Source organism: Phacochoerus africanus, chromosome 5 (genome assembly GCF_016906955.1).
Source record: "Phacochoerus africanus isolate WHEZ1 chromosome 5, ROS_Pafr_v1, whole genome shotgun sequence".
Classification (NCBI taxonomy): Eukaryota; Metazoa; Chordata; class Mammalia; order Artiodactyla; family Suidae; genus Phacochoerus; species Phacochoerus africanus.
Window position 1 is genome coordinate 77,080,355 of NC_062548.1, and position 14,309 is coordinate 77,094,663.

Genomic DNA, 14,309 nt, shown 5'->3' on the forward strand with positions numbered 1-14,309 from the left:
GCTGCGGGTGTTTCCCTGAATGTAGCTGCTATTACACACCTCAGCCTCTGTCTCTCTCCTCCTCTTGTCTTTCTGGGGGAGTCCCTTTCTTGGTTTGTCTCACCTAAGATGATTTTTTTTTTTTACCAATATTATATTTCTCAGGACTTGATTTTAAGGGACAGAAACACACCATAAACTAGCTTCAGTTAAAAAGAGGATATCTTTTTTTTTTTTTTGTCTTTTGTCTTCTTAGGGCCGAACCTGCAGCATATGGAGGTTCCCAGGCGAGGGGTCTAATCGGAGCTGCTGCTGCCAGCCTACACCAGAGCCACAGCACCACCAGATCCGAGTCGCACCTGCGACCTACACCACAGCTCACAGCAATGCCAGATCCTTAACCCACTGAACGAGCCAGTGGATTGCAACCTCATTGTTCCTAGTCGGATTTGTTTCCACTGTGTCAGGATGGGAACTCCCAAAAAGAGGATATCTTAATTCATGCAAGTGAGGGCTAGTTGGAATCAGCCTCAGGAATGGCTGGATCCAGACACTTGAATGATACTGTTAGCTCTCTCTGTGTGTCTGTCTATACACACACACACACACACACACACACACACGTTTTTTTACTTCTTTATGAGTTTATCTCATTTTCTCTTGCTTGGGAGCTCTTGCACAGGGAGCTCCAGGTTTCATACTGTTTAGACATACCAGGGGATGTCTCCTGGTTTAAGCTTATACAAATTTTGGGAAAGACTAAGATTAGCTTGGCTGTAGATATGTGCCCAGTCATTGACTTGTGGGATAAGGTTATGATTGACCAGGCCTTGGACCATCCCTCTGGACCTGGAGGATAAGACTGGGTACTTCCTTTGTTGGGGAGCCATTCTCCAATAAAAGAGAAGGTGCTACTATCAGGAAAAGAAAGTAGACCATCAATGTCTACTGCCATCATCTTCTCAGCCGTCCATCTTGTTCCATTCATGTTCCCACTGCCCTCTGTGCAGAGGAACTCGGATTAGTGGGGAACAAAACAGACTTTTGAGTCAGATGAACATAGATTCAATTCTTGGCTTGATAATAATCCAATGACCTTGAGAAAGTTTTAAGCCTCTCTATGTCTTTACTTTTTCATCTGTGCAATATTTTCAGATTGTTGTGAGGATTAAAAACAACATAGGCAAGGTATCTGGCATAAAGGAGGTACCATTATTAATAACACCCATAATAATTAATGATCTATATTTTCCTACCTCCTCCTTCTAGATCATGAACTCCTTGAGGCAGGGCCTTCCTTTGTTTTAGGTACAGTAAAACTTAGTTGTAATAGCAGGGCTCAAATATGTCATAGACTGACATTCCATTTGATAGAGTTGCCTTAACAACCTTAAGTACCCCGTACGGTCAGGTCACCCAAGATGGCTATTCTCATGCTCTCTGTACATCCCCTGCTGTCCAGTCCCTGCTTCACCTACACCCTACTCACAGCATTGATCTTCTCTCTTAATCATAGAGCCTAATCAGTAAAAGCCTGTGTACTTGGCCCTGGCCCCAGCTAGTGATTGCTCTAATCTTTAGATCAGAACTATCTCCTCTAGGATAGTTTATCATGGGGGTGATGAGGGATGTGTCCCTCTGCTGGTTTCCCTGGTAACAGATGGGCCAACCTGATGTCAGTTCCACCTGTAATTCATAATTTCCCTTTTCCCTTACAGGCGAAGACTGCTGCTATGTCCTGCCCACCATCTGCCACACATGGTGGGGTGTTGTTCCAGGACCTTGCTTCAGACGTGTAAGCTCCCTCATCCATTAAACCACTGATGTCTAGGTCACTGACTCCTGCTCCTGCTTCAGTCTTGAGGCTGGGCAGTTACAGGGTTTGCAGGACTTCAGGGTACCACCCAACAACCACAGATGGGGTGACTTGAGCCACAGAAATTTTTCTTACAGCTCTGGAGGTTAGAAGTCTAAGATCAAGACATTGGCAAGATTGGTTTCGCCTGAGGCCTTTCTCTTTGGCTTGTAGATGGCTGTCTTCTACGTCTTCACTTGCTTTTCTCTCTGTTCATGTCTATGTCCTAAATTCTTCTTCTAAGAATACTAGTCATATTGAATTAAAGCCAATCCTAATGACCTCATTTTAGCCTCACTACCGCTTTTAAGGTCCTATCTCCAAATACAGTCTCCAGAGACAGTCACATTCTGAAGTACTGGAGGTTAGCACTTCAACATATGAATTTGGGGGGCAGAATAATTCAGTCCATTACAATTAATTTCTACAAATAATATGCTATTGCAAAGGTATGCATGATAAGGCAAGCCTTGAGGATAAGGGACGCATTTAGTTCTGTCCTCCTCAATCCTGGTTCTATAATAATGCTCCATTGCACTTATAGTCTTCCTTTTTCAGATCTCCAAAGCATCTTCACTTGTATTATTTGACTTCACTGTGTCACCTTAAAGGGCCCTGGATTAGGTTGCATGAACATAACTGACCAGGGATCCAGACAACATAAGGTTGACCAGAATGGTCAACAGGGGGCACTGTGAACAAGCACTGAGAAATCCAAGGAGAAACTGCTGTGGTTCTGAACCCAGACTGGAGCAGGCCCAGCATCCTACTAGCTGACTCGAGCACCTCTGGATGTGGGTGCCTGGCTATTGGCTGGGCTCAGGCTGAACCATGGTTGCCTTCCAGGGCATCTCACCACAAATTAGGTCCCAGCCCCAGACCTGTCCCAACATAAGCACTCTCCTCCCAGGCTTAGGAACTGAGGGGACCACACAGGAAGTTCAGTGGGAGCCCAGCCAGCCCTCCAACCCTGCCCCGGTCCCAAGAAATTAAGTGCTGATGTATGTATGGTAAAACCTGTATCCACAGGGGTGGCAGGGGCCCAGTGGTGGACACGCTGTGCACAGCAAGCAGGTTGAACTGGATTTATACCCTGATGCTGGCCCTGAAGAAGGGTCTAGTGCTTTGAGGTCTTAGTTACTTTCCTTCACTGCTCCATCTTCTCGGTGTTTCCCTTGCTTTGATTGTCGGGAGTAGATGTTGGTATTTTGTCAGCTCATTTATAGTTGAAGTCCTGTGGTGGATGGATGCTTTTGGCCCTCACATCATCCTTTGGAGAAAGTCAGTCCCCCATTCCATGGGATCTGGATGAGGCTGCCAATCATGATGCTCTCATGGATCTTCCCCGACCCCCAGCCCAGGGCCCAGCCTCCACAGATGGGAGACAGCCAGGGCTTGCGGTGCTATTGACCTGGCAGGAGAAATGCCTCCAAAAGAGGGAGGTCGGAAATGTTCTCAGAATCCAGGCTAGAATCTCACAAAGTTTGGAGAGATGTTACCCAGCACTGGGAACACATTTGGGACAGAGATGCAGACTGCGGACTGTCCCTGTCCCTTCTCTTGGGGAGGACAGAGCAGCGGAGAGTGAAGTTTCTATGAATTGGGTTTTGCTCTTGCTGTACTGGAATTCTTCCATTCAAGGCAGGTAGCCTGGCCTTCGTGTCCCTTCATCAGGTGAATCTGTGTTGTTGGGTAGAAAGCTGAAGCTGCCAAAACATATTTTCTTTTCTCATTTGTGTGTGTGTGTGTGTGTGTGTTATTGAGAAATAGAGAGAGAGAGAGAGGATTAAGAGAAAGGCTAAACTTCTCCAAGCCCCAAACTCCTTCAAGACTTAGGTGCCTGAGGGAGACAGGTGATGCCAACAAGAAGTGGAAATAGAGTTCCCTAGTGGATCAGTGGTTAAGGACCGGGCCTTACTATTGTGGAAAGTAACATAATGTCTTTTCTATCAAAGGAAATCTTGCTTACTCCATTTTGCCCTGGTTTTGGCTGAAATGCCCCCAGTGACTCCCTTCCTCTTTACCTCTTTTCCTAGCAACAATTTGTTTCAATTAGCCAACCGGGAAGAATGTGTGCCCTGACCTGACCAATGGGAGGGGGACAGGTACATCACCTGTGTTAGGGATAAATAGGGGAGGGTCCTTTGTTCAGCACATGCTTTTTGGAGTACCCACGCCCTTCTGCAGAAGTAGAATCTTGTCGAGATCTCCCCCTGTCCACGCATCTCACTTTCCAACACTGACGATCCCAGCTAGAGTTATCTTAATTCCCAATGCTGCTGTGGCTTGGGTCGCTGCTATGGTCTGGGTTTTATCTTTGGCCGTGGGACTTCCACATGCCACAGGTACTGTCTCCACCCCCCCCCCCCCCCACCAAAAAAGTATAAGCAATGGAAGGACGGAGGAGGAGATCTGGGGCCTGTTAACATCAGGTAGCTGAGGCCCACATAATCATGTTATGGGGGTGTTGATGTGCTGGAGCCCCATCTAACAGCTCATGGGAGCTGAATGGTCACTTTTCAGGAATTTTGCTGACTGGTTGACCATACTGCAGTAGCTTGAAATCAGCCACGGTGGGAGTGTTTATACTACAGAAAATGGCACATGCTGTGAGTCAGGGCTCCTCCACCCCCACCCCCACCTTTATCCCAAAGCCAATTACTAAGCATTTACCTTTGCATATCAGAGTGACCTTTCTCTCAATTTCACCTTTCAGACAAATAACTCCTTCCTTGGGGAGAATGAATGACAGTGGGAGACAAGTGCTCAGCTCTAAAAGGCAGACTGCAAAGTTCTTTATGGAAACATGTGGAGATGGAAATAGAGGGCATGTCCCTCCCTCCCTTCCTTCCTTCTTTCCTTCATAATAATACCTACACTGGAAATTTTAGAAAGCAATAGGAGGCAGCAGAAAATGATGGTTGTGAGCAAAGCTTTGGGATTAGAATTTGGATTCACACCCAGCTCTTAACACTCTCTAGCTGTGTGATGTTTTACACAATACAGTTGGAGTGAGAAATGTCTTGATATGTATTTGGGGCAGAAGCCAAGCCACTCTGTTCATCAGCTCTCTCAAAAGATCTTGATGGTCCCAAAGAGGCCTGCCTTCTCCTTTGCTGAGCCACTGCTACAAATGGTGACAGCAGTCCACAAACCTGGTCCACAAACCTGGTGGATAGGATCTGGGTGTTATCCTGACAACCTGTGAAGAACCCAGGCTCCAACAGTCCGAGAAGCTCTCGTCTGCCTCTTCTAAAAACAAAATGCCACATGGTCCCGAACATCTGTCCTTTGGTCCTTTTTATGAGGGAGTGGGTAGATCCTGTGGCTTTTCTGAATTTTAATTTCTTCAGTGTTAGGACGGAAATAAAAATACAGCCTCATTGCCTTTGGTGGATACAGATTAAAAGGCCCAGAACCACTGCAAATTTGCTACTGAAGGTGTCTGGAGTTTCCCAGTTGGATTCAATTAGGATGATGGCTGGTGTGGTTGCCCCTCCCCGCCCCAGGCTAAAAGAAAAATGCCTTCATTAACCTTTAATTATTCACAACAAACCCAAAGGAAAAGTCCTTGGCCCAAGTCCTAATGGGAGCTATTAAAGCGCTTTTCCTATTCAGCTGTTTAAACTCAAGGCAAATAACCTGGTACTTTGCTGCTGCCTCTCTCCTTAGAATGTGAAAGACCAAGGATGGACTTTCCCTACTAGTGCACTTTAGGGCTGTGGCCAAATATCTTTACCTTCTTGTTTTCTTGGTTTACTTTTTCTCGCTATGGTTCTCATTTTCTGGTGTGTGTGTGTGTGTGTGTGTGTGTGTGTGTGTGTGTGTAGGAATGCACATGTGTGGTCTGTTTAGAAGGAGACTTTAGAAGCACAGAATGTTCACCCGCGGTGTGTAAGACACTGCCCCCACCCCCAAAGGAATGGCTAAGAGAATAAAGAGGGGAGAAAAAATAAAATGAGTCAAAAATAGGCAAAACAAAAAAAGCCTATGTACAAAAATCAAGTCTTTCCTTTTCTCAATTTCATGCTTTTTTTCTCTTTACTGCATTACAGGGTTTTTTTTCCTTCACATTTCTATATGTCTCTTTTATTCTCTCTGTGCCTTCATTAACTCGACTTCATTAACAGGTCCAAAACCGGAAGTCATTATCCTGACACCTGTAACCCTCAAGTCCTACTTCTCTGTTTTTGTTTTTGTTTTTTGGCTTTTTCTAGAGCTGCATCTGTGGCATATGGAGCTCTGATTAGATCCAGGCTAGGGGTCTAATCGGAGCTACAGCTGACAGCTTACACCACAGCCATAGCAATGCCAGATCCAAGCTGCGTCCTCGACCTACACCACAGCTCCCGGCAACGCTGGATCCTTAACCTGCTGAGTGAGGCCAGGGATCAAACCTACAACCTCGTAGTTCCCAGTGGGATTCAGTAACCACTGCGCCACAACGGGAACTCCCCTACTTCTCTTTCTGAATTCTGTTCTCAGTAGAACCTTTGGGTCAGCCACCGAAATTAAAAAAAAAAAAAGCAAATCATTCCTTGTTTTTAAAATTTGCCTTATTGAGGTATTATTTATATACAATGAAAACTCACCCATTTAAACATGTAGAGTTTAGTGTGTTAAACAAATGTACACAGTCACGTAACCACCACCACAATCAAGACATTTCTATCACCCCAAAAAGTTTCTTATCACTATAGTTTTGCCTTTTCTAGAATGTCATATAAATCAAATTGTAGGAGAAAATGTCCCAATAAAAAGGTAGGAATGAGAGACCCTGGCCATGATGACTAAGCAAAGTCCAGCCAACTGCCCCTAACCCCCCCCCCCCACATCTGCTTCTGTAAACTTGCTTCCACATCTACTCCCTTGCCTGACCTCACTCCGGTCCTACCAGCCAAGCATGGGCCCGGAAGAGGTAGCCCATAAAAGCCTTGTGAAACCCTTCTTTGGGGCTCAGATTCCAGAGAGCGATCTCCTCTGAGCCCGCTGGCGTAATAAACCTGAGTTCTCCAACCCTCGAGTGCTCGCTTGGTTTCTCGCTGGGTAAAAGAGCTGAGACACTGCAGCCACAAAGCTGGTGGAGCTGGTACACTACAGCCACAGGGCTGTCGCTAGAGCTGATACACTGCGGCTGCTGTGGGACTGCTGGGCAAATCATATAGTAACAAAATCATATAGTAGTCTTCTGTGTCTGGCTTCTTTTCTTAGTATGTTGCATTTGAGACTTATCTATGTGGTTGCATGTATCAATAACAGATTATTTTCCACTCCTGAGAAATACTGCATTGTACAGATACATCACAATTGTTTGTTTACCCATTCCACCAGTTGATCATTAGCACTGTTTTCCGTTTAGGGCTATTATGAATTAAGTGCTATGACTATTCACATATAGGTCTTTGTGTGGACATGTATTTTCCCTTCTCTTGGGAGTAGAATTTTATTTCATTTCTAGGAAGAAAATTGCTGAGTGGTATGGTAAGTATAATTTAACTTTATAAAACACTGACAAACTGTTTTGCAAAGAGGCTGCATCATTTTCATTCTCACCAGCAAAATATGACAATTCCAGTTGTCCCTTGTCATTCCCAATGCCTTCCATTGTCAGTTAAGAAAATTTTTATCCATTCAAGTGGATGTGTTGTACTACCTCATTGTCCTTTTAATTTGTGTTTTCCAGATGACTAATATTGTTGAGCAGATTTTCATATGCTTATTTACCTTGCATAGGTCTTCTCTGGTAAATTCTCCATATCACTTGCCTGTTTAAAAATTGGATTTTTTGCCTGTCAGAGTGGCTATCATCAAAAAGAACATAAATAACAGATGTTGATGGGGATGCAGAGAAAAGAGAGCCCCACTTGTTGGTGGGAAGGTAAATTAGTGCAGCCACTGGGAAACAGCATGGAGGTTTTTAAAAAAACTAAAACTAGAACTACCACATGACCTAGCAATTTCACTCCTGAGTATACATCAGAAAAAACCACCAAAAACACTAATTCAAAAAGATATATGAACCTCAATGTTCACAGCAGCATTATGTACAATTGCCAAGACATGGAAGCACCCTAAGTCTATCAACAGATGAATGGACAAAAAAGATGTAGGATATATACACAATGGAATACTACTCAGCCATAAAAAAGAATGAAATTTTGCCATTTGCAGCAACATGGGTGGAATTGGAGAAAGACAAATACTGTATGATATCACCTATATGTGGAATAAAAAAATACAACAAACCAGCAAATATAACAAAAAAGAAGCTTATAGATACAGAGAACAAACTAGTGGTTACCAGTGGGGAGAGAGAAGAGGGAGGAGCAGTATAGGGGTAGGAAATTAATATTAGACATAAAATAAGCTAAAAGGAAATAGAGAATTACCATATTACCTAGCAATCCCACTCCTGGGCATATATTCAGAGAAAACTTTCACTGAAAAAGATACACACACCCCTATTTTCATAGAAGCACTATCCACAATAGCCAAGACATGGAAACAACCTAAACGTCCATCGACAGATGAATGGATTAAGAAGATGTGGTATATATAGACAATGGAATACTATTCAACCATAAAAAAGAACAAAATAATACCATTTGCAGCAACATGAATGGAACTAGTGATCCTCATACTAAAGTGAAATAAGTCAGAAAGAGAAAGACAAATACCATATGATATCGCTTATATCTGGAACCCAATATATGGCACAAATAAACCTATCTATAGAAAAAAAAAAAACAACTCATGGACATGGAGAACAGACTTGTGGTTGCCAAGGGGGAGGAGGAGGGAGAGGGATGGACTGGGAGTTTGGGGTTAATAGATGCAAACTATTGCATTTGGAGAGGATAAGCAATGAGATCCTGCTGTATAGCACAGGGAACTACATCTAGTCACTTGTGATGGAACATGATGGAGGATAACGTGAGAAAAACAATGTATACATATATGGACGACTGGGTCACTTTGCTGTACAACAGAAATTGACAGAACATTGTAAATCTACTAAAATAAACATTAAAAAATAAGCTAAAAGGTATTGTACAATGTGGGAAATATAGCCAATATTTTACAGTAACTATAAATGGAGTATAACATTTACAAAATGTGAGTGACTATATTGAATATCTGTAAATTTTATACTATTGTACATCAGCTACAATTTAACTTAAAAATGGGTTGTTTGCTTCTAAATTAGTGATTTATAAGAGTTCTTTAAATATTCTGGATACAAGTTCTTTATCAGATACACATTTTATCTATGGAAATAATACAAAATACGAAGAGTCATGCATGAGGTTTTCACATCAATAATTGCAATAAAATTGGAAATGAATTATATTCTAATAAAAGGGACACTATTCACTTCTTTATAATTCAAAGGAATATTTTACAGGCATTCCCACTGTGGCACAATGGGATTAGCAACATCTTGGGAATGCTGGGCCACAGGTTCGATCCCCAGCTAGCACAGTTGGTTAAAGATTGGGCATTGCCACAGCTATGGCTTAGGTCACAACTGCAGCTCCTATCTGAACCCAGGCCTAGAAACTCTATATGTCACAGGGTGGCCAAAAAAAAAAAAAAAAGGAGTACCTTACAGTCATTTAATAATATCAAAAATTTAAAGACATGGAAACCTGTTTTTTTTTTTTTTGTCTTTTGTTGTTGTTATTGTTGTTGTTGTTGTTGTTGCTATTTCTTGGGCCGCTCCGGCGGCATATGGAGGTTCCCAGGCTAGGGGTTGAATCGGAGCTGTAGCCACTGGCCTCCGCCAGAGAGGGATCCGAGCCGCGTCTGCAACCTACACCACAGCTCATGGCAACGCCGGATCGTTAACCCACTGAGCAAGGGCAGGGACCGAACCCGCAACCTCATGGTTCCTAGTCGGATTCGTTAACCACTGCGCCATGACGGGAACTCCGAAACCTGTTTTTTGATATAATTTTAGGCAGAAAATAAAATTATGTATAACATCAGCTATGATCCAATCACTTATGAGAGAATATGAGAAAAAGAATTTATGTATGTATATGACAGGGTCACTTTTTTTTTTTTTTTTGCTTTTTAGGGCCGCACCTGTGGCACATGGAGGTTCCCAGCCTAGGGGGCAAATTGGAGATGTAGCCACCAGCCTACTGCATGCAGAGCCACAGAAACATGGGACATGGGATCTGAGCCACATCTGCAACCTACACCACAGTTCACGGCAACACCGGCTCCTTAACCCACTGAGCGAGGCCAGGGATTGGAGTGAAACCTCATGGTTCCTAGTCGGATTCGTTTCTGCTGAGCCACGATAGGAACTCCATGACAGGGTCACTTTGATGTACAGCTGAAACTGACAGAATTTTGTAAATCAATTATACTTTTTTTTTAGGCACCAGAATCCACATTTATTTAAAATTAGGAAAAAGTAACAAGTTTAAATAAATTACACTTTATTTAAATTTTTTTTTAGAAATCAGCCATGCATTAAGAAAGCCTAGAAGTATATACCAACATAATAAGGGTGATGATATCTAAGAGGTAAGATTATGGCTTGTATTTAAAAACTTTCTTCTGTTTTGTATCTTTCAAGATCAATGCAGGAAGAAGTATTAGTTAAGAAGAAAAAAAAACTAATAAAAAAGTAAATAGTTATCACAAGGGTCAATGTCTCCTTTACAAGCTAACTTAGACTGTGGCATGATTTGTAGTACCTTTGTAATAACCTTTGCAATAACAAAATGAGTTAGTTAATTGTATAACAGACCACCCAAAAGCTTTGAATTATAATTCAGCTCTCCCCTTGAACTTCAGGTAGTTTTTTACTCCTGTTTAAAATGAGACTCAGTACATCTAGTGATTTGTGATGGAACATGATGGAGGATAATGTGAGAAAAAGAATGTGTGTATATATATGTGTGTGTGTGTGTGTGTCACTTTGTTGCACAGCAGGAACTGACAGCACTATAAATCAACTACAATAGAAAAAACAAAAGTCTTTTTTTTTTTTTTTTTTGCTTTTTAGGGCCACACTCATGGCACATAGAGGTTCCCAGGCTAGGGTTTGAATTGGAGCTATAGCTGTCGGCCTACATCACAGCCACAGCAACTCGGGATCCCAGCCACATCTGTGACCTACACCACAGCTCACGGCAACGCCAGATTCTTAACCCAAAGAGTGAGGCCAGGGATTGAACCCAAAACCTCATGGTTCCTAGTCTGATTCGTTAACCACTGCGCCACGATGGGAACTCCTGAAAAAATTAAAATCTTAAAAAAATAAAATAATTAAATGGGACTCAGAACTGTGAAGTACCTAGCAAGGTTGCCATGTAGCTTTCTGGGAAACTGCTTCCCAGGTGTGTACTCTAAAATATGCGAAAGCTCTTGAGCTTATGTTCAATGACTTGGGAAGATAATCTTGAAGAGTCAGGCATGCCTTTAATGTTTAGAAGAGAGAGCCTCTGAGTTTTTGTTGATCCACAGATACAGAAAGCTGGAGGGCAAGCAATGGGGGTAGTTAAGGAGAGAAGCCTTGGGTTGAAGAAAATATTGGAGACAAGAAAAGAAAGACAGGTGGAAAGAAGAAATGAAAGAAAGAATTGAGGACCTAAGCAATAAGTCTCTGGACTGAGAACTGCCAGACTTTGAATAAGAATCTTGTAACTACATTTTGTACCTGTAAGGTCTTATCCTGTAAATAATTTGTATCCTTTTACTCATTTTCATTTGTAGTTCTAAAGTTATTTCTGTTATCCTCTAAAGACTGAAAAGACAGGACAATCACTACTGGGTTTATTGAGAGGAGGGAACTTAAGGTGCCCCGAAAGGATTATTCTCATAAACGGCAGTTTCTTAAGGCAACATATCTTATGAAGGTCAGTGATTCAGCTCGTGTCAGAGATATTTTTATTTTTTGTCTTTTTGCCATTTTCTTGGGCCGCTCCTGCGCCACATGGAGGTTCCCAGGCTAGGGGTCGGATCAGAGCTGTAGCCGCCAGCCTACACCAGAGCCACAGCAACTCGGATCCGAGCCGTGTCTGCAAACTACACCACAGCTCACGGCAACGCTGGATCCTTAACCCACTGAGCAAGGCCAGGGATCGAACCGGCAACCTCATGGTTCCTAGATGGATTTGTTAACCACTGAGCCATGAAGGGAACTCCAGTGTCAGAGATATTTTTGAACCCAGTCAGTGACTTTATCTAAGGCAGACACACTATATAAGTTTGCTGATGAGTAATCCATGAAACTAAGAAATAATATTCAAATGATTACTCGGAAGGTCAAATAGAGCATGTTTTTTTAAAAAAATTGGCAGCCAACAAAATCTAATCAAGTTTTTTTTTTTTGAAACTTGACACTATGTAAACGCTGAGCCTAGAATAACCCACACAATCTTAAAGAAAAACAAAGTGGGAGGACTTTCTCTACTGTATATTTACATGTATTATAAATAATTTCGGCACAAGATAGAATAATGAAAAATGGGATAGAGGAGTTCCTGTCGTGGCGCAGTGGTTAACGAATCCAACTAGGAACCAAGAGGTTGCGGGTTCGATCCCTGCCCTTGCTCAGTGGGTTAACGATCCGGCGTTGCCATGAGCTGTGGTGTAGGTCGCAGACGCGGCTTGGATCCTGCGTTGCTGTGGCTCTGGCATAGGCTGGCAGCTATAGCTCCGATTCGACCCCTAGCCGGGAACCTCCATATGCCGCAAGAGCGGCCCACGAAATAGCAAAAAGAGACCAAAAAAAAAATGGGATAGAGTATTAATCCATAAGGAGATCCATGCATATGGATTTTAGCCACATATGAAAAGAGACATGACAAAGCAGTAAAGAAAAGATGACCTTTTCAATAAATGGTGCTGGGAGAATTGAATAATTATGGAGAGAAACTTGACCCCTACCTCACACCATACATAAAAATTCATTCTAGATGTATCATAGGCTTAAGTGTAAAAGGTTATATAAAGCTTCTAGAGGAAGAAGAGCTTCATGACTTCAAGGTAAGGATATATTACTTAATAAGTACTAATCGAAAATAAAAAGATCATTGGAGTACTTTAAATTTAAAATGTCATTACAGGAAAGGAAAGACTTTTAGAGTAGGAAAAAAAGAACCAATCATAAAAAGTCTGATAACTTTGACATTAACATTTTGTTTATTTATTTTCTTTTTTGACTGCCCCCATGGCATATGGAAATTCCTGGGCTAAGGATCGAACCTGAGCCACAGCTGTGACCTACACCGCAGCTGTGGCAACGCCAGGTCCTTAACCCACTGTGCTGAGCTAGGGATCAAACTGGTGACACCACCTAGATGAGCTGGGTCATTAACCCACTGCATCACAGTGGGAACTCCTAATTTAACATTAGTATTAAGCACGCCTATTTATAAAAAATACAGAATATGGAGAAGATATTTCCAACACCTATAACCTACAAAAGAACTCATGTTTGAAATACATAAAGAAATCCTACAAACCAATAAGAAAATGAGAGTCAACTCAAAGGAAAAATGGGCCAAAGATTTGAACAGATACTTCAGGGGCGGGGGGGGGTGTGTATCTATTGGATGATAAACATACAAAAAGATACTTAACATCACTAATAATCAAGGAAATGCAAGTAAAAACTATAACCAGACACCATTATATATCCACTAGAATGGCTAAAATTAAAAGATCAACACTACCAAATGTTGGTGAGGATGTGGGTAACAGATATTCTTATATGATGCTGGAGGAGTGCATGTTGGTACAACACTTTGTAAAAGTTTTTATAGTATTTAACAAAACTGAAGACACATATAAATTTCTACCCAGCAAGGCCATCTATAAGAATATACCTAACAAAAATATGTGCGATGTTCTTTAAAAGACCTACACAAGTATGTGCCTTTTGTGTTCATAGCAACTCTATTTGTAATTATCTCAAACTGGAAACTCCCTCAAAGCCCCATCAACAGAAGAATGAATAAACAAATATCTATTTGGGGGAATCACTTTTGGGAGGTTCGGTCCCTGGCCCAGGAACGTTCATATGGGCACAGCCAAAAAAAATACTAATCCATTTATAAAAAGACAGCAAGATTCTAAGTAAAATACTAGAAAATTGAAGCTTGCAATTCATTAAAAGGATAATAATCATGACCCAAGATTAAAAGGATATTTCAAACACCAGAATATCAAGAATGCAATTCACTAGAAAAGCAAAACAAAGGAGGATGATGTGAGTGAGTATCAACTTAGTAGATGCTGCAAAAGCATTTACGTGTGGTATATCCACACAATGGGATATTGTTCTGTCATAAAAAAAAATAGGATAAAAAAGAAATGATACCTGATGCAACATGGAGGAATCTTGAAAACATTATGCTTAGTGAAAAGTTATGCACAAAAGGCCACATACAGGCAGACCTTGGAGATACTGCAGGTTTGGTCGCAGAACACCTAATAAATCGAATCACAGGGA

General features: G+C 41.9%; 1 long non-coding RNA gene across 1 annotated transcript in view; it reads right to left on the reverse strand.

Moving 5' to 3' along the window:
* Positions 1-10,157: 10,157 nt before the first annotated feature.
* LOC125127982 (uncharacterized) overlaps positions 10,158-14,309 on the reverse strand; it is a 41,660-nt gene continuing 37,508 nt past the window's right edge. The window contains exon 4 of the long non-coding RNA XR_007135103.1: positions 10,158-10,184. This is a non-coding gene — a long non-coding RNA (uncharacterized LOC125127982). The remainder of the gene's footprint in view (positions 10,185-14,309) is intronic.